Below are 23,468 nucleotides of genomic sequence, written 5' to 3'. Positions count from 1 at the left end.
AGAGCAATGAAAGTGGCGAAAAATGAGACATCTAAGCCTTTGACCGCCCTTTTCAATAAGTCATTTGATACAGGAAATTTTCTAGATGAATCGAAGATTGTCTATGTGACGCCGATATCCAAAATGGCAAAAAGTCATTATTACGATATTATTGTCCTTTTAGCATAACGTTTGTAGTTGGATAACTTATGGAAACAATCATTCTAGATAGAATCTTAAACTATATAGAGGGCTACTTAATAAACGGATCTCAGCATGGTTTTCAACAAAACGCCCATGTCTGACAAATTTACTTTCCAATTTTTGATAAGATAAACATGAATGATGGAAGTAAAGCGGGTCGATGTTATCTATGTAGACTTTCAAAAAGCTTTCGATAAGGTTCCGCATCAAAGCTTACTCGCAAAAATTAAGTCACATGGCATTGATAAGGTTATACTTCAGTCGACAGTAAACTGGTTAACTAGCCGTAATGAAAGAGTAGTGACTAATGGTGAAGACTCCCAATGGCTGGACGTAGCAAGTGCAATGCTACAAGGATCAGTCTTGGGACCGATGGTTTTCCTCATGTGTATCAATGGGTTGCACTGCAAGATGCCAATATTTGCTGATGATAAAAAGCTGGATGATAAATCTACAAATTAACTTCTACGTCTACAGCTTCATACTGACATAGACAAAATGATAGACAAATGATCTTTGATATCGAAAAGTGCAATGTTCTACATACCGGTTGTAACAACGAAAAGGCATGCTGCAGTATGAATTCTGTTGAACTGCATAAGGTGACTGAAGAAAAAGACTTGTGTGTAATAATGTCTGGTGAAAAAAGTGAATAAGATTCTTAGTTTTATCGCTATAACCTTCGAATTTAAGTACAGGGAAATCATCCTTACTCTTCCCAATTTATTGGTTAGTCCGCTTCATGAAGAGTGTACTCACATTTAGTCACCTACTTGAAGAAATGCAGACAGAATGAAGAGAGTACACCGTCGAGCAACCAAGATGATTCAAGGAATAAGAAACAGATCTTACGAGACGAGATTAAATGGATTGACTTTATTTCGCTTAGGAAAGAAGAGGTTAAGAGGTAATCTATTACAGTATTCAAATGATCAAAGGCTTTGATAATCTTGATATCATCAAGTTACCTAAAACCTGTATTTCTATATTACCTTAGAAGGCAAAAGCACCTGAGGCCCAAATCAAGGGTGTTCAATTAACGATACTTTATTAATATTATTATCATTATTATTATTATTATCATTATTATGATTATTATTATTATTATTATTATTATTATTATTATTATTATTATTATTATTATCATTATTATTATCATTATCATTATCATCATTATTATTATTATTATTATTATTATTATTATTATTATTATTATTATTATTATTATTATTATTATTGTTATTATTATTATTATTATCATTAGTATTCGTATTATTATTATTATTATTATCATTATTATTATCATTATTATTGTTATCATTATTACTATTATTATTATCATTATTACCATTATTACTATTATTAGTATTATTATTTTCATCATTATTATTATTATTACTATTATTATTATTGTTATTATTTTTTTGTTATTAATATTATTATTATAATTATTATTATTATTATTATTATTATTATTATTATTATTATTATTATTATTATTAGTACTATCATTATTTTTATTATTATAATTATTATTATCATTATTATTATCATTATTATTGTTAGTATCATTATTATCAATACAATAATCAATAGTCTTATTATAATTATCATTATTATCATTATTATTATTATTATTATTATTATTATTATTATTATTATTATTATTATTATAATTATTATTATTATTATTATTATTACTATTATTATTATTATTATTATCATTATTATTATTATTATTATTATTATTATTATTATTATTATTATTATTATTATTATTATTATTATCATTATTATTATTATTATCATTATTTTTATTATCATTATTATAATTATCATTAATATCATTATTGTTATTATTATTATCATAATTTTTACAATAATACTTTCTGGTAAATTCCTGATTAAGATATTCTTTATAGTATCATTGTTGCTGAAGGTAACATTTACATTAAAGGATTTAAGCAATATGGGAAGTTAAGTAAAATTATCATTAAAAGAGAGAACTAAAAGATTCTTGGTATCAATGAGAGGTTTGGGCTCGAATCTATAAAATGATTTCTTTGCTAACTTAAGGGATTCATCAATGAAAGATCTAGGGTACTTTAACTTAGATCCAATAGAAAATATTTTCTCAGACTCATCATCAATATACATACTCTGGACGGCAAATAAGTAATGCCCCAAGGAACATAGATTGAAATGATGATGATAAAACTCTGTCATGTTGAGATGAGAAATAATGGATATATGAACATGCATTGGTAGGTTATCTGTATATGCTAAACTTAAACTTGTTCCCTTGCCTATGGATCATGCAATACAGAAATGGTAACATACTATTATTTTAATTTTCTACAGTTAATTTGATGGAATGTACTAAATTGTTAAGTGAGGGGAGAAATATTTGTAAATTTTCATTTATTAGCCAAACACAAAGAACAGCATCTGCATACCTAAACCAAATTGCATTAGAAGGTAAGATATCCTTTAGTAATTTTGTTTCAAAAAATTCCATATAAAGACTACTTAGTACAGGTGAGAGAGGATTACCCATTGCCATACCAAATTTTTGAACCTGATAGTCTCCAGTGAATTGAAATAGTCTTTTATACACAATTCTATCAGTTCAAAATGAATAGCATCCAAGACACCAAACAAATATTCTAAAAGGTCATCAACAGGAACTTTTGTGAAAAGTGAGGAAACATCAAAGCTAACTGCCTTGAAATCAAAATTAACAATGATATTGTTAAGCTTGTTGACTAGATCTACATTGTTCATGATATTAGAATTCGATATCTTACCCACTACAGGGCTTAATAAAGAAACTAACCATTCTGACAGTTCATATGTGATGGAGCCTACTGAACTCACTATAGGTCTTGCTGGAAAATTTTGTTTATGTTTTGATAAATCCATACATATATGGCAATGCAGGGGACAAAGATGACACTTTTCATAAGAGAACTATTACCTTTCAACAACAACTTCATTTCTTAATTGAAATGGGAATTAATTGCTTATAGGGGATTTTTACTGAGTTTAGAATATGTTTTTTCATCATTCAAAAAAATCATTCATTTTAGATAGATAGTTACTTTAGTCTAAAAACACAACATTGTTAGCCTTATCTGCTTTAGTAATATGGATATCCTCGTCTTTTTTTAAAGTGTTAATAGCTCTTATAAATCTTTTAGGACAATTAGGTTCCACTGATTTTGAAAACTGGCATACACTAAACCCTTGCAGATATTAATTTCATCATTAGTTAAATTACTGTATATCACAAAATTAATATCTATAAAGGTTTAGTGTATACCAGTTTGTCAAAACCAGTTGAACCTAATTGCCATAAAAGATTTTAAGAGCTATTAACACCTTAAATAGAAGAGGATATACATATTACTAAAGCGGATAAGGCTAACGCTGTTGTGATTTTAGACAAAAGTAACTATCTATCTAAAATGAATGTTCTTTTAAATGATGACAGATGAAAGAATGGCCCAACCCACCCACATGCACATGTACATACATCAACAGGCACACACGCACATATACATACCTATAGATTTCAACGTATATAGATATATATATATATATATATATATATATATATATATATATATATATATATATATATATATTTTTTTTTTTTTTTTTCTTTTTTTTTATACTTTGTCGCTGTCTCCCGCGTTTGCGAGGTAGCGCAAGGAAACAGACGAAAGAAATGGCCCAACCCTCCCCATACACATGTACATACACACGTCCACACACGCAAATATACATACCTACACAGCTTTCCATGGTTTACCCCGGACGCTTCACATGCCTTGATTCAATCCACTGACAGCACGTCAACCCCTGTATACCACACCGCTCCAATTCACTCTATTCCTTGCCCTCCTTTCACCCTCCTGCATGTTCAGGCCCCGATCACACAAAATCCTTTTCACTCCATCTTTCCACCTCCAATTTGGTCTCCCTCTTCTCCTCGTTCCCTCCACCTCCGACACATATATCCTCTTGGTCAATCTTTCCTCACTCATTCTCTCCATGTGCCCAAACCATTTCAAAACACCCTCTTCTGCTCTCTCAACCACGCTCTTTTTATTTCCACACATCTCTCTTACCCTTACGTTACTTACTCGATCAAACCACCTCACACCACACATTGTCCTCAAACATCTCATTTCCAGCACATCCATCCTCCTGCGCACAACTCTATCCATAGCCCACGCCTCGCAACCATACAACATTGTTGGAACTACTATTCCTTCAAACATACCCATTTTTGCTTTCCGGGATAATGTTCTCGACTTCCACACATTTTTCAAGGCTCCCAAAATTTTCGCCCCCTCCCCCACCCTATGATCCACTTCCGCTTCCATGGTTCCATCCGCTGACAGATCCACTCCCAGATATCTAAAACACTTCACTTCCTCCAGTTTTTCTCCATTCAAACTCACCTCCCAATTGACTTGACCCTCAACCCTACTGTACCTAATAACCTTGCTCTTATTCACATTTACTCTTAACTTTCTTCTTCCACACACTTTACCAAACTCCGTCACCAGCTTCTGCAGTTTCTCACATGAATCCGCCACCAGCGCTGTATCATCAGCGAACAACAACTGACTCACTTCCCAAGCTCTCTCATCCCCAACAGACCTCATACTTGCCCCTCTTTCCAAGACTCTTGCATTTACCTCCCTAACAACCCCATCCATAAACAAATTAAACAACCATGGAGACATCACACACCCCTGCCGCAAACCTACATTCACTGAGAACCAATCACTTTCCTCTCTTCCTACACGTACACATGCCTTACATCCTCGATAAAAACTTTTCACTGCTTCTAACAACTTGCCTCCCACACCATATATTCTTAATACCTTCCACAGAGCATCTCTATCAACTCTATCATATGCCTTCTCCAGATCCATAAATGCTACATACAAATCCATTTGCTTTTCTAAGTATTTCTCACATACATTCTTCAAAGCAAACACCTGATCCACACATCCTCTCCCACTTCTGAAACCACACTGCTCTTCCCCAATCTGATGCTCTGTACATGCCTTCACCCTCTCAATCAATACCCTCCCATATAATTTACCAGGAATACTCAACAAACTTATACCTCTGTAATTTGAGCACTCACTCTTATCCCCTTTGCCTTTGTACAATGGCACTATGCACGCATTCCGCCAATCCTCAGGCACCTCACCATGAGTCATACATACATTAAATAACCTTACCAACCAGTCAACAATACAGTCACCCCCTTTTTTAATAAATTCCACTGCAATACCATCCAAACCTGCTGCCTTGCCGGCTTTCATCTTCCGCAAAGCTTTTACTACCTCTTCTCTGTTTACCAAATCATTTTCCCTAACCCTCTCACTTATATATATATATATATATATATATATATATATATATATATATATATATATATATATATATATATATATATATATATATATATATATATATATATATATACAGACATATACATATATAGACATGTACATAATTCATAATTGCTGCCTTTATTCATTCCCGTCGCCACCCCGGAACACATGAAATGACAACCCCTTTACCCCCATAAGCGCGCGAGGTAGCGCTAGGAAAAGACAACAAAGGCAACAATCGTTCACAGCCTCTAGCTGTCATGTATAACGCACCGAAACCACAGCTCCCTTAGCATAGGCCCGAAAAAAAACTTTCCATGATTTACCCAGGCGCTTTACAGCCCTGGTTCAATCCACTGACAGCACATCGACCCCGGCATAACGCATCGTCCCAATTGACTCTATTCCTTGCACGTAATTCACCCTCCTGCATGTTCAGGCCGCGATCGCTCAAAATCTTTTTCACTCCATCTTTCTAATTCCAGTTTAGTCTCTCACCTCTCGTTCCCTTCAACTCTGACACATATATCCTCTTTATCAATCTTTCCTCATTCATTCTCTCCATGTGTCAAAACCATTTCAAAACACCCTCTTCTGCTCTCTTAGACACACTCTTTTTATAACCATATATCTCTCTAACCCTTTCATTACTTACTCGATCAAACCACCTCACACCACATACATCCTCAAACATCCCATTTCCAACACATCCACCCTCCTCAGCCTAACTATATCTGCAGCCCACGCCTCGCAACCATATAACATTGTCGGAACCACTATTCCTTAGAACATGCTCATTTTCGCTTTTCGAGATAATTTTCTCGCCTTCCATACATTTTTCAACGCTCCCAGAACTTACACCCCCTCCCCAACCCTGTGACTCACTTTCGCTTTCATGTTTCCATCAGCTGCCAAATGCACTCTCAGATATCTAAAGCACTTCACTTCCTCCAGTTTTTCTCCATTCAAACTTACCTCCCAATTGTCGCTCAACCCTACTGTACCTAATAACTTTACTCTTATTCACATTTACTCTCAGCTTTCTTCTTTCACACACTTTATCAAACTCAGTCACCAGCTTCCGCAATTTCTCACCCAAATCAGCCACCAGCGCTCTATCATCAGCGAACAACAACTATCCTTTTAACTATCCTTACCAACCACTCAAGAACACAGTCACCCCCGTTTTTTCATAAATTCCAATGGAATTCTATCCAAACCCGCCGCCTTGCAACAAATCTTTCACAACCTCTTCTCTGTTTACCAAATCATCTTCCCTAACACTATCACTCGCACACCACTACGAGCAAAAAAACCTATATCTGCAACTCTATCATCTAACATATTCAATAAATCTTCAAAATACTCACTCCATCTCCTCACATCACCACCACTTGTTATTACCTACCCATTAGCTCTCCTCACCGAGGTTCCTATTTGTTCTCTTGTCATACGTACTATATTCATCTCCTTCCAAAACACTCTTTTATTCACCCCGACTCTGTCACCCCAACTCTCATTTGCACTCTTTTTCACGTCATGCACCTTACTCTTCACCTCTTACCTCTTTCCTTTATACATATCAGAGTCATTTGCACTTTTGCCCTGAAAATTTTTTCAAATACCTGTCTATTCTCTTTCACTTATAATCTTAATTCTTCATCCCACCACTCATTACCCTTTCTAAACTACCAACCACACACGCTTCCCATGCTACATGCATCATTTGCGTAAGCCATCACTGCTTCTCTAAATACATCCCATTCCTTCAACACTACCTTCACATCCCTTGCTCTCACCTTTTTCCGTTCTGCATTCAGTTTCTCCTTGTACTTAGTCACCTATGTATATATATATAGGGTGTTTGGGTCGAGGTGGTGTGCAAAGTGAGAGGGTTAGGGAAAATGATTTGGTAAACAGAGAAGAGGTAGTAAAAGCTTTGCGGAAGATGAAAGCCGGCAAGGCAGCAGGTTTGGATGGTATTGCAGTGGAATTTATTAAAAAAGGGGGTGACTGTATTGTTGACTGGTTGGTAAGGTTATTTAATGTATGTATGACTCATGGTGAGGTGCCTGAGGATTGGCGGAATGCGTGCATAGTGCCATTGTACAAAGGCAAAGGGGATAAGAGTGAGTGCTCAAATTACAGAGGTATAAGTTTGTTGAGTATTCCTGGTAAATTATATGGGAGGGTATTGATTGAGAGGGTGAAGGCATGTACAGAGCATCAGATTGGGGAAGAGCAGTGTGGTTTCAGAAGTTGTAGAGGATGTGTGGATCAGGTGTTTGCTTTAAAGAATGTATGTGAGAAAAATACTTAGAAAAGCAAATGGATTTGTATGTAGCATTTATGGATCTGGAGAAGGCATATGATAGAGTTGATAGAGATGCTCTGTGGAAGGTATTAAGAATATATGGTGTTGGAGGCAAGTTGTTAGAAGCAGTGAAAAGCTTTTATCGAGGATGTAAGGCATGTGTACGTGTAGGAAGAGAGGAAAGTGATTGGTTCTCAGTGAATGTAGGTTTGCGGCAGGGGTGTGTGATGTCTCCATGGTTGTTTAATTTGTTTATGGATGGGGTTGTTAGGGAGGTAAATGCAAGAGTCTTGGAAAGAGGGGCAAGTATGAAGTCTGTTGGGGATGAGAGAGCTTGGGAAGTGAGTCAGTTGTTGTTCGCTGATGATACAGCGCTGGTGGCGGATTCATGTGAGAAACTGCAGAAGCTGGTGACGGAGTTTGGTAAAGTGTGTGGAAGAAGAAAGTTAAGAGTAAATGTGAATAAGAGCAAGGTTGTTAGGTACAGTAGGGTTGAGGGTCAAGTCAATTGGGAGGTGAGTTTGAATGGTGAAAAACTGGAGGAAGTGAAGTGTTTTAGATATCTGGGAGTGGATCTGTCAGCGGATGGAACCATGGAAGCGGAAGTGGATCATAGGGTGGGGGAGGGGGCGAAAATTTTGGGAGCCTTGAAAAATGTGTGGAAGTCGAGAACATTATCCCGGAAAGCAAAAATGGGTATGTTTGAAGGAATAGTAGTTCCAACAATGTTGTATGGTTGCGAGGCGTGGGCTATGGATAGAGTTGTGCGCAGGAGGATGGATGTGCTGGAAATGAGATGTTTGAGGACAATGTGTGGTGTGAGGTGGTTTGATCGAGTAAGTAACGTAAGGGTAAGAGAGATGTGTGGAAATAAAAAGAGCGTGGTTGAGAGAGCAGAAGAGGGTGTTTTGAAATGGTTTGGGCACATGGAGAGAATGAGTGAGGAAAGATTGACCAAGAGGATATATGTGTCGGAGGTGGAGGGAACGAGAAGAGGGAGACCAAATTGGAGGTGGAAAGATGGAGTGAAAAGGATTTTGTGTGATCGGGGCCTGAACATGCAGGAGGGTGAAAGGAGGGCAAGGAATTGAGTGAATTGGAGCGATGTGGTATACAGGGGTTGACGTGCTGTCAGTGGATTGAATCAAGGCATGTGAAGCGTCCGGGGTAAACCATGGAAAGCTGTGTAGGTATGTATATTTCTGTGTGTGGACGTGTGTATGTACATGTGTATGGGGGGGGTTGGGCCATTTCTTTCGTCTGTTTCCTTGCGCTACCTCGCAAACGCGGGAGACAGCGACAAAGTATAAAAAAAAAAAAAAAAAAAAAATATATATATATATATTTTTTTTTTTTTTTCATACTATTCGCTATTTCCCGCATTAGCGAGGTAGCGTTAAGAACAGAGGACTGGGCCTTTCAGGGAACATCCTCACTTGGCCCCCTTCTCTCTTCCTTCTTTTGGAAAATGAAAAACGAGAGGGGAGGATTTCCAGCCCCCCGCTCCCTTCCCTTTTAGTCGCCTTCTACGACACGCAGGGAATACGTGGGAAGAATTCTTTCTCCCCTATCCCCAGGGATAATATATATTTTTTTTTTTTTTTTTTTTTTTTTTAAACTATTCGCCATTTCCCGCGTTAGCGAGGTAGCGTTAAGAACAGAGGACTGGGCCTTTTTTGGAATATCCTCACCTGGCCCCCTCTGTTCCTTCTTTTGGAAAAAAAAAAAAAAAAAAAAAAAAAAAAAAAATAATATATATATATGTATATATATATATATATATATATATATATATATATATATATATATATATATATATATATATATATATATATATATATATATATATATATATATATATATATATATATATATATACATATATATATATATATATATATATATATATATATATATATATATATATATATATATATATATATATATATGTATATATATATATATATATATATATATATATATATATATATATATATATATATATATATATATATATATATATATATATATATATATATATATATATATATATATATATATATATATGTATATATATATATATATATATATATATATATATATATATATATATATATATATATATATATATATATATATACATATATATATATTATTTTTTTTATTATACTCTGTCGCTGTCTCCCGCGTTTGCGAGGTAGCGCAAGGAAACAGACGAAAGACATGGCACAACCCACCCCCATACACATGTATATACATACGTCCACACACGCAAATATACATACCTACACAGCTTTCCATGGTTTACCCCAGACGCTTCACATGCCTTGATTCTATCCACTGACAGCACGTCAACCCCGGTATACCACATCGCTCCAATTCACTCTATTCCTTGCCCTCCTTTCACCCTCCTGCATGTTCAGGCCCCGATCACACAAAATCTTTTTCACTCCATCTTTCCACCTCCAATTTGGTCTCCCACTTCTCCTCGTTCCCTCCACCTCCGACACATATATCCGCTTGGTCAATCTTTCCTCACTCATTCTCTCCATGTGCCCAAACCACTTCAAAACACCCTCTTCTGCTCTCTCAACCACGCTCTTTTTATTTCCACACATCTCTCTTACCCTTACGTTACTCACTCGATCAAACCACCTCACACACATATTGTCCTCAAACATCTCATTTCCAGCACATCCATCCTCCTGCGCACAACTCTATCCATAGCCCACGCCTCGCAACCATACAACATTGTTAGAACCACTATTCCTTGAAACATACACATTTTTGCTTTACGAGATAATGTTCTCGACTTCCACACATTCTTCAAGGCTCCCAAAATTTTCGCCCCCTCCCCCACCCTATGATTCACTTCCGCTTCCAAGCTTCCATCCGCTGCCAGATCCACTCCCAGATATCTAAAACACTTCACCTCCTCCAGTTTTTCTCCATTCAAACTCACCTCCCAATTGACTTGACCCTCAACCCTACTGTACCTAATAACCTTGCTCTTATTCACATTTACTCTTAACTTTCTTCTTTCACACACTTTACCAAACTCAGTCACCAGCTTCTGCAGTTTCTCACATGAATTAGCCACCAGCGCTGTATCATCAGCGAACAACAACTGACTCACTTCCCAAGCTCTCTCATCCCCAACAGACTTCATACTTGCCCCTCTTTCCAAAACTATTGCATTTACCTCCCTAACAACCCCATCCATAAACAAATTAAACAACCATGGAGACATCACACACCCCTGCCGCAAACCTACTTTCACTGAGAACCAATCACTTTCCTCTCTTCCTACACGTACACATGCCTTACATCCTCGATAAAAACTTCTCACTGCTTCTAACAACTTTCCTCCCACACCATATATTCTTAATACCTTCCACAGAGCATCTATATAAACTCTATCATATGCCTTCTCCAGATCCATAAATGCTACATACAAATCCATTTGCTTTTCTAAGTATTTCTCACATACATTCTTCAAAGCAAACACCTGATCCACACATCCTCTACCACTTCTGAAACCACACTGCTCTTCCCCAATCTGATGCTCTGTACATGCCTTCACCCTCTCAATCAATACCCTCCCATATAATTTACCAGGAATACTCAACAAACTTAAACCTCTGTAATTTGAGCACTCACTCGTATACCCTTTGCCTTTGTACAATGGCACTATGCACGCATTCCGCCAATCCTCAGGCACCTCACAATGAGTCATACATACATTAAATAACCTTACCTACCAGTCAACAATACAGTCACCCCCTATTTTAATAAATTCCACTGCAATACCATCGAAACCTGCTGCCTTGCCGGCTTTCATTTTCCGCAAAGCTTTCACTACCTCTTCTCTGTTTACCAAATAATTTTCCCTAACCCTCTCACTTTGCACACCACCTCGACCAAAACACCCTATATCTGCCACTCTATCATCAAACACATTCAACAAACCTTCAAAATACTCACTCCATCTCCTTCTCACATCACCACTACTTGTTATCACCTCCCCATTTGCGCCCTTCACTGAAGTTCCCATATCCCTTGTCTTACGCACTTTATTTACCTCCTTCCAGAACATCTTTTTATTCTCCCTAAAATATAATAATACTCTCTCACCCCAACTCTCATTTGCCCTTTTTTTCACCTCTTGCACCTTTCTCTTGACCTCCTGTCTCTTTCTTTTATACATCTCCCACTCAATTGCATTTTTTCCCTGCAAAAATCGTCCAAATGCCTCTCTCTTCTCTTTCACTAATACTCTAATCCCTCACTGATTCCCTAAATACATCCCATTCCTCCCCCACTCCCCTTACTTCCATTGTTCTCACCTTTTTCCATTCTGTACTCAGTCTCTCCTTGTACTTCCTCACACAGGTCTCCTTCCCAAGCTCACTTACTCTCACCACCCTCTTCAGCCCAACATTCACTCTTCTTTTCTGAAAACCCATACAAATATTCACCTTAACCTCCACAAGATAATGATCAGACATCCCTCCAGTTGCACCTCTCAGCACATTAACATCCAAAAGTCTCTCTTTCGCACGCCTGTCAATTAACATGTAATCCAATAACGCTCTCTGGTCATCTCTCCTACTTACATAAGTATACTTATGTATATCTCGCTTTTTAAACCAGGTATTCCCAATCATCAGTCCTTTTTCAGCACATAAATCTACAAGCTCTTCACCATTTCCATTTACAACACTGAACACCCCATGTATACCAATTATTCCCTCAACTGCCATATTACTCACCTTTGCATTGAAATCACCCATCACTATAACCCGGTCTCGTGCATCAAAACCACTAACACACTCATTCAGCTGCTCCCAAAACACTTGCCTCTCTTGATCTTTCTTCTCATGCCCAGGTGCATATGCACCAATAATCACCCACCTCTCTCCATCAAGTTTCAGTTTTACCCATATCAATCGAGAATTTACTTTCTTACATTCTATCACATACTCCCACAACTCCTCTTTCAGGAGTATTGCTACTCCTTCCCTTGCTCTTGTCCTCTCACTAACCCCTGACTTTACTCCCCAGATATTCCCAAACCACTCTTCCCCTTTACCCTTGAGCTTCGTTTCACTCAGAGCCAAAACATCCAGGTTCCTTTCCTCAAACATACTACCTATCTCTCCTTTTTTCACATCTTGGTTACATCCACACACATTTAGGCACCCCACTCTGAGCCTTCGAGGAGGATGAGCACTCCCCGCGTGACTCCTTCTTCTGTTTCCCATTTTAGAAAGTTAATACAAGGAGGGGAGGATTTCTGGCCCCCCGCTCCCGTCCCCTCTAGTCGCTTTCTACGACACGCGAGGAATACGTGGGAAGAATTCTTTCACCCCTATCCCCAGGGATAATATACATACATATATACATATACACATACACACACATACACATACATACGCACATATACACACACACACATACATATATATACATATGAAAAATGTAAGAAACAATTTAGAAAACTGAAACTTCTATCTTGAAATATATATATGTATATATATATATATATATATATATATATATATATATATATATATATATATATATATATATATATATATATATATATATATATATATATATATATATATATATATATATATATATATATATATATATATTATATATATATATATATATATATATATATATATATATATATATATATATATATATATATATATATATATATATATATATATATATATATATATATATATATATATATATATATATATATATATATATATATATATATATATATATATATATATATATATATATATATATATATATATATATATATATATATATATATACATATATATATATATATATATATATATATATATATATATATATATATATATATATGTATATATATATATATATATCTTTTCTTTCTTTCACACTATTCGCCATTTCCCGCGATAGCGAGGTACCGTTAAGAACAGAGGACTGGGCCTTTGCGGGAATATCCTCACCTGGCCCCTTCTCTGTTCCTTCTTTTGGAAAATTAAGAAAAAAAAAAGGAGACAGGAGGATTTCCAGCCCCCCGCTCCCGTTCCTTTTAGTAGCGTTCTACGACACGCAGGGAATACGTGGGAAGTATTCTTTCTCCCCTATCCCCTGGGATAATATATATATATATATATATATATGTATATATATATATATATATATATATATATATATATATATATATATATATATATATATATATATGTATATATATATATATATATATATATATATATATATATATATATATATATATATATATATATATATATATATGAATAAAAAGATGTTCTGGAAGGAGGTAAATAGGGTGCGTAAGACAAGGGAGCAAATGGGAACTTCAGTGAAGGGCGCAAATGGGGAGGTGATAACAAGTAGCGGTGATGTGAGAAGGAGATGGAATGAGTATTTTGAAGGTTTGTTGAATGTGTCTGATGACAGAGTGGCAGATATAGGGTGTTTTGGTCGAGGTGGTGTGCAAAGTGAGAGGGTTAGGGAAAATGATTTGGTAAACAGAGAAGAGGTAGTAAAAGCTTTGCGGAAGATGAAAGCCGGCAAGGCAGCAGGTTTGGATGGTATTGCAGTGGAATTTATTAAAAAAGGGGGTGACTGTATTGTTGACTGGTTGGTAAGGTTATTTAATGTATGTATGACTCATGGTGAGGTGCCTGAGGATTGGCGGAATGCGTGCATAGTGCCATTGTACAAAGGCAAAGGGGATAAGAGTGAGTGCTCAAATTACAGAGGTATAAGTTTGTTGAGTATTCCTGGTAAATTATATGGGAGGGTATTGATTGAGAGGGTGAAGGCATGTACAGAGCATCAGATTGGGGAAGAGCAGTGCGGTTTCAGAAGTGGTAGAGGATGTGTGGATCAGGTGTTTGCTTTGAAGAATGTATGTGAGAAATACTTAGAAAAGCAAATGGATTTGTATGTAGCATTTATCGATCTGGAGAAGGCATATGATAGAGTTGATAGAGATGCTCTGTGGAAGGTATTAAGAATGTATGGTGTGGGAGGCAAGTTGTTAGAAGCAGTGAAAAGTTTTTATCGAGGATGTAAGGCATGTGTACGTGTAGGAAGAGAGGAAAGTGATTGGTTCTCAGTGAATGTAGGTTTGCGGCAGGGGTGTGTGATGTCTCCATGGTTGTTTAATTTGTTTATGGATGGGGTTGTAAGGGAGGTAAATGCAAGAGTCCTGGAAAGAGGGGCAAGTATGAAGTCTGTTGGGGATGAGAGAGCTTGGGAAGTGAGTCAGTTGTTGTTCGCTGATGATACAGCGCTGGTGGCTGATTCATGTGAGAAACTGCAGAAGCTGGTGACTGAGTTTGGTAAAGTGTGTGGAAGAAGAAAGTTGAGAGTAAATGTGAATAAGAGCAAGGTTATTAGGTACAGTAGGGGTGAGGGTCAAGTCAATTGGGAGGTGAGTTTGAATGGAGAAAAACTGGAGGAAGTGAAGTGTTTTAGATATCTGGGAGTGGATCTGTCAGCGGATGGAACCATGGAAGCGGAAGTGGATCATAGGGTGGGGGAGGGGGCGAAAATTTTGGGAGCCTTGAAAAATGTGTGGAAGTCGAGAACATTATCTCGGAAAGCAAAAATGGGTATGTTTGAGGGAATAGTGGTTCCAACAATGTTGTATGGTTGCGAGGCGTGGGCTATGGATAGAGATGTGCGCAGGAGGATGGATGTGCTGGAAATGAGATGTTTGAGGACAATGTGTGGTGTGAGGTGGTTTGATCGAGTAAGTAACGTAAGGGTAAGAGAGATGTGTGGAAATAAAAAGAGCGTGGTTGAGAGAGCAGAAGAGGGTGTTTTGAAATGGTTTGGGCACATGGAGAGAATGAGTGAGGAGAGATTGACCAAGAGGATATATGTGTCGGAGGTGGAGGGAACGAGGAGAAGAGGGAGACCAAATTGGAGGTGGAAAGATGGAGTGAAAAAGATTTTGTGTGATCGGGGCCTGAACATGCAGGAGGGTGAAAGGAGGGCAAGGAATAGAGTGAATTGGAGTCATGTGGTATACAGGGGTTGACGTGCTGTCAGTGGATTGAATCAAGGCATGTGAAGCGTCTGGGGTAAACCATGGAAAGCTGTGTAGGTATGTATATTTGCGTGTGTGGACGTGTGTATGTACATGTGTATGGGGGGGGGGGGTTGGGCCATTTCTTTCGTCTGTTTCCTTGCGCTACCTCGCAAACGCGGGAGACAGCGACAAAGTATAAAAAAAAAAAAAAAAAAAAAAAAAAAAAAAAAAAAAATATATATATATATATATATATATTTATTTTATTTTCTTTATTTTGCTTTGTCGATGTCTCCCGCGTTAGCGAGGTAGCGCAAGGAAACAGACGAAAGAATGGCCCAACCCGCCCACATACACATGTATATACATACATGTCCACACACGCACAATATACATACCTATACATCTCAATGTACACATATATATATACACACACAGACATATACATATATACACATGTACATAATTCATACTGTCCGCCTTTATTTATTCCCATCGCCACCTCGCCACTCATGGATAAACAACCCCTTCCCCCCTCATGTGTGCGAGGTATCGCTAGGAAAAACACAAAAGGCCATATTCATTCACACTCAGTCTCTAGCTTTCATGTAATAATGCACCGACACCACAGCTCCCTTTCCACATCCAGGCCCCACACACTTTGCATGGTTTACCCCAGACGCTTCACATGCCCTGGTTCAATCCATTGACAGCACGTCGACCCCGGTATACCACATCGTTCCAATTCACTCTATTCCTTGCACGCCTTTCACCCTCCTGCATGTTGAGGCCCCGATCACTCAAAATCTTTTTCACTACATCTTTCCACCTCCAATTTGGTCTCCCACTTCTCCTCGTTCTCTCCACTTCTGACACATATATCCTCTTGGTCAATCTTTCCCAACTCATTCTCTCAATGTGATCAAACCATTTCAAACACCCTCTTCTGCTCTCTCAACCACACTAATTCTCTTTCCACACATCTCTCTCACCCTTACAATACTTAATCGATCAATCCACCTCACACCACATATTGTCCTAAAACATCTCGTTTCCAGCACATCCATCCTCCTGCGCAAAACTCTATCCATAGCCCACGCCTTGCAACTATACAACATTGTTGGAACCACTATTCCTTCAAACATACCCATTTTTACTTTCCGAGATAATGTTCTCGACTTCCAAACATTCTTCAAGGTTCCCAGAATTTTCGCCCCCTCCCCCACCCTATGATTCACTTCCGCTTCCATGGTTCCATCCGCTGCCAGATCCACTCCCAGATATATAAAACACTTCACTTCCTCCAGCTTTTCTCCTTTCAAACTTATCTCCTAATTCACTTGACCCTCAAACCTACTGTACCTAATAAACTTGCTCTTATTCACATTTACTCTTAACTTTCTTCTTTCACACACTTTACCAAACTCAGTCACCAGCTTCTGCAGTTTCTTACATGAATCAGCCACCAGCGCTGTATCATCAGCGAACAACAACTGACTCACTTCCCAAGCTCTCTCATCCACAACAGACTGCATACTTGCCCCTCTTTCCAAAACTCTTGCATTCACCTCCTAACAACCCCATCAATAAGCAAATCAAACAACCATGGAGACATCACACACCCCTGCCGCAAATCTACATTCACTGAGAGCTAATCACTTTCCTCTCTTCCTACACGTACACATGCCTTACATCCTCGATAAAAGCTTTTCACTGCTTCTAACAACTCCCACACCATATATTCTTAATACCCTCCACAGAGCATCTCTATCAACTCTATCATGTGCCTTCTCCAGATCCATAAATGCTACATACAAATCCATTTGTTTTTCTAAGTATTTCTCGCATACATTCTTCAAAGCAAACAACTGATCCACACATCCTCTACCACTTCTGATACCACACTGCTCTTCCCCAATCTGATGCTCTGTACATGCCTTCACCCTCTCAATCAATACCCTCCCATATAAATTACCAGGAATACTCAACAAACTTATACCTCTGTAATTTGAGCACTCACTCGCATCCCCTTTACCTTTGTTCAACGGTACTATGCAAGCATTCCGCCAATCCTCAGGCACCTCACCATGAATCATACATACATTAAATAACCTTACCAACCAGTCAACAATACAGTCACCCCTTTTTTTAATAAATTCCACTGCAATGCCATCCAAACCTGATGCTTTGCCGGCTTTCATCTTCCGTAAAGCTTTTACTACCTCTTCTCTATTTACAAAATCATTTTCCCTAACCCTTTCACTTTGCACACCACCTCGACCAAGACACCCCACATCTGCCACTCTATCATCAAACACATTCAACAGACCTTCAAAATACTCACTCCATCTCCTTCTCACATCACCACTACTTGTTATCACCTCCCCATTAGCCCCCTTCACTGAAGTTCCCATTTGCTCCCTTGTCTTACGCACTTTATTTACCTCCTTCCAAAACATCTTTTTATCCTCACTGAAATTTAAATATACTCTCTCATCCCAACTCTCATTTGACCTCTTTTTCACCTCTTGTACCTTTCTCTTGACCTCCTGCCTCTTTCTTTTATACACCTCCCACTCATTTGCATTTTTTCCCTGCAAAAATCGTTCAAATTCCTCTCTCTTCTCTTTCACTAAAAATCTTACTTCTTCATTCCATCACTCACTACCTTTTCTAATCAACCCACCTCGCACACTTCTCCTGCCACAAGCATCTTTTGCGCATGCCATCACTGCTTCCCTTAATACATCCCATTCTTCCCTCACTCCCCTTACCTCCTTTGTTCTCACCTTTTTCCATTCTGTACTCAATCTCTCCTGGTACTTCCTCACACAAGTCTCTTTCCCAAGCTCACTTACTCTCACCACCCTCTTCACCCCAACATTCTCTCTTCTTTTCTGAAAACCCCCACAAATCTTCACCTTTGCTTCCACAAGATAATGATCAGACATCCCTCCGGTTGCACCTCTCAGCACATTACCATCCAAAAGTCTCTTTCGTGCGTCTATAAATTAACACGTAATCCAATAACGCTCTCTGGCCATCTCTCCTACTTACATACGTATACTTATGTATATCTCGCTTTTTAAACCAGGTATTCCCAATCAACATGCCTTTTTCAGCACATAAATCTACAAGCTCTTCACCATTTCCATTTACAACACTGAACACTCCATGTATTCCAATTATTCCCTCAACTGCCACATTACTCACCTTTGCATTCAAATCACCCATCACAATAACCCGGTCTTGTGCATGAAAACCACTAACACACTCATTCAGCTGCTCCCAAAACACTTGCCTCTCATGATCCTTCTTCTCATGCCCAGGTGCATATGCACCAATAATCACCCATTTCTCTCCATCAACTTTCAGTTTTACCTATATCAATCTAGAAATTACTTTCTTACACTCTATCACAAACTCCCACAACTCCTGATTCTGGAGTAGTGCTACTCCTTCACTTGCTCGTGTACTCTCACTAACCCCTGACTTTACTCCCAAGACATTCCCAAACCACTCTTCCCCTTTACCCTTGAGCTTCGTTTCACTCAGAGCCAAAACATCCAGGTTCTTTTCCTCAAACATACTACCTATCTTTCCTTTTTTCTCATCTTGGTTGCATCCACACACATTTAGACATCCCAATCTGAGCCTTCGAGGAGGATGAGCACTCCTAGCGTGACTCCTTCTTCTGTTTCCCCCTTTAAAGTTAAAATACAAGGAGGGGAGGGTTTCTGGCCCCCCGCTCCCGTCCCCTTTAGTGGCCTTCTACTACACGTGAGGAATGCGTGGTAAGTATTCTTAATCCCATATCCCCCAGGGATATGTATATAGATGTATATATATATATACAGAAGTGGTAGAGGATGTGTGGATCAGGTGTTTGCTTTGAAGAATGTATGTGAGAAATACTTAGAAAAGCAAATGGATTTGTATGTAGCATTTATGGATCTGGAGAAGGCATATGATAGAGTTGATAGAGATGCTCTGTGGAAGGTATTAAGAATATATGGTGTGGGAGGCAAGTTGTTAGAAGCAGTGAAAAGTTTTTATCGAGGATGTAAGGCATGTGTACGTGTAGGAAGAGAGGAAAGTGATTGGTTCTCAGTGAATGTAGGTTTGCGGCAGGGGTGTGTGATGTCTCCATGGTTGTTTAATTTGTTTATGGATGGGGTTGTAAGGGAGGTAAATGCAAGAGTCCTGGAAAGAGGGGCAAGTATGAAGTCTGTTGGGGATGAGAGAGCTTGGGAAGTGAGTCAGTTGTTGTTCGCTGATGATACAGCGCTGGTGGCTGATTCATGTGAGAAACTGCAGAAGCTGGTGACTGAGTTTGGTAAAGTGTGTGGAAGAAGAAAGTTGAGAGTAAATGTGAATAAGAGCAAGGTTATTAGGTACAGTAGGGGTGAGGGTCAAGTCAATTGGGAGGTGAGTTTGAATGGAGAAAAACTGGAGGAAGTGAAGTGTTTTAGATATCTGGGAGTGGATCTGTCAGCGGATGGAACCATGGAAGCGGAAGTGGATCATAGGGTGGGGGAGGGGGCGAAAATTTTGGGAGCCTTGAAAAATGTGTGGAAGTCGAGAACACTATCTCGGAAAGCAAAAATGGGTATGTTTGAGGGAATAGTGGTTCCAACAATGTTGTATGGTTGCGAGGCGTGGGCTATGGATAGAGATGTGCGCAGGAGGATGGATGTGCTGGAAATGAGATGTTTGAGGACAATGTGTGGTGTGAGGTGGTTTGATCGAGTAAGTAACGTAAGGGTGAGAGAGATGTGTGGAAATAAAAAGAGCGTGGTTGAGAGAGCAGAAGAGGGTGTTTTGAAATGGTTTGGGCACATGGAGAGAATGAGTGAGGAGAGATTGACCAAGAGGATATATGTGTCGGAGGTGGAGGGAACGAGGAGAAGAGGGAGACCAAATTGGAGGTGGAAAGATGGAGTGAAAAAGATTTTGTGTGATCGGGGCCTGAACATGCAGGAGGGTGAAAGGAGGGCAAGAAATAGAGTGAAGTGGAGTCATGTGGTATACAGGGGTTGACGTGCTGTCAGTGGATTGAAGCAAGGCATGTGAAGCGTCTGGGGTAAACCATGGAAAGCTGTGTAGGTATGTATATTTGCGTGTGTGGACGTGTGTATGTACATGTGTATGGGGGGGGGGGGTTGGGCCATTTCTTTCGTCTGTTTCCTTGCGCTACCTCGCAAACGCGGGAGACAGCGACAAAGTATAAAAAAAAAAAAAAAAAAAAAAAATATATATATATGTGTATATATATATATATATATATATATATATATATATATATATATATATATATATATATATATATATATATATATATATATATATATATATATATATTTATTATATATATATATATATATATATGGGGTGGGGTGCCTAAATGTGTGTGGATGTAACCAAGATGTGAAAAAAGGAGAGATAGGTAGTATGTTTGAGGAAAGGAACCTGGATGTTTTGGCTCTGAGTGAAACGAAGCTCAAGGGTAAAGGGGAAGAGTGGTTTGGAAATGTCTGGGGAGTGAAGTCAGGGGTTAGTGAGAGGACAAGAGCAAGGGAAGGAGTAGCAATACTCCTGAAACAGGAGTTGTGGGAGTATGTGATAGAATGTAAGAACGTAAATTCTCGATTAATATGGGTAAAATTGAAAGTTGATGGAGAGAGGTGGGTGATTATTGGTGCATATGCACCTGGGCATGAGAAGAAAGATCATGAGAGGCAAGTGTTTTGGGAGCAGCTAAATGAGTGTGTTAGCGGTTTTGATGCACGAGACCGGGTTATAGTGATGGGTGATTTGAATGCAAAGGTGAGTAATGTGGCAGTTGAGGGAATAATTGGTATGCATGGGGTGTTCAGTGTTGTAAATGGAAATGGTGAAGAGCTTGTAGATTTATGTGCTGAAAAAGGACTGATGATTGGGAATACCTGGTTTAAAAAGCGAGATATACATAAGTATACATAAGTATACATATATATATATACATATATATATATATATATATATATATATATATATATATATATATATATATATATATATATATATATATATATATATATATATATATATATATATATATATATATATATTTTTTTTTTTATTTTTTTTTTTCTTTGTCGCTGTCTCCCGCGTTTGCGAGGTAGCGCAATGAAACAGACGAAAGAAATTGCCCAACCCACCCCATACACATGTATATACATATGTCCACACACGCAAATATACATACCTACAAGGCTTTCCATGGTTTACCCCAGACGCTTCAAATGCCTTGATTCAATCCACTGACAGCACGTCAACCCCGGTATACCACATCGCTCAAATTCACTCTATTCCTTGCCTTCCTTTCACCCTCCTGCATGTTCAGGCCCCGATCACACAAAATCTCTTTCACTCCATCTTTCCACCTCCAATTTCGTCTCCCTCTTCTCCTCGTTCCCTCCACCTCCGACACATATATCCTCTTGGTCAATCTCTCCTCACTCATTCTCTCCATGTGACCAAACAACCTCAAAACACACTCTTCTGCTCTCTCAACCACGCTCTTTTTATTTCCACACATCTCTCTTACCCTTACGTTACTTACTCGATGAAACCACCTCACACCACATATTGTCCTCAAACATCTCATTTCTAGCACATCCATCCTCCTACGCACAACTCTATCCATAGTCCACGCCTCGCAACCATACAACGTTGTTGGAACCACTATTCATTCAAACATACCCATTTTTGCTTTCCGAGATAATGTTCTCGACTTCCACACATTCTTCAAGGCTCCCAGAATTTTCGCCCCCTCCCCCACCCTATGATCCACTTCCGATTCCATGTTTCCATCCGCTGCCAGGTCCACTCCCAGATTTCTAAAGCACTTCACTTCCTCCAGTTTTTCTCCATTCAAACTCACCTCCCAATTGATTTGACACTCAACCCTACTGTACCTAATAACCTTGCTCTTATTCACATTTACTCTTAACTTTCTTCTTTCACACACTTTACCAAACTCAGTCACCAGCTTCTGCAGTTTCTCACATGAATCAGCCACCAGCGCTGTATCATCAGCGAACAACAACTGACTCACTTCCCAAGCTCTCTCATCCCCAACAGACTTCATCCTTGCACCTCTTTTCAAAACTCTTGCATTCACCTCCCTAACAACCCCATCCATAAACAAAATAAACAACCATGGAGACATCACACACCCTTGCCGCAGACCTACATTCACTGAGAACCAATCACTTTCCTCTCTTCCTACACGTGCACATGCCTTACATCCTCGATAAAAGCTTTTCACTGCTTCTAACAACTTGCCTCCCACACCATATATTCTTAATACCTTCCACAGAGCATCTCTATCAACTCTATCATATGCTTTCTCCAGATCCATAAATGCTACATACAAATCCATTTTCTTTTCAAAGTATTTCTCACATACATTCTTCAAAGC

Source organism: Panulirus ornatus, chromosome 4, assembly GCF_036320965.1.
Source record: "Panulirus ornatus isolate Po-2019 chromosome 4, ASM3632096v1, whole genome shotgun sequence".
NCBI classification, from domain to species: domain Eukaryota; kingdom Metazoa; phylum Arthropoda; class Malacostraca; order Decapoda; family Palinuridae; genus Panulirus; species Panulirus ornatus.
The sequence above is the reverse complement of the archived record's forward strand: the minus strand, read 5'-3'. Positions refer to the sequence as shown.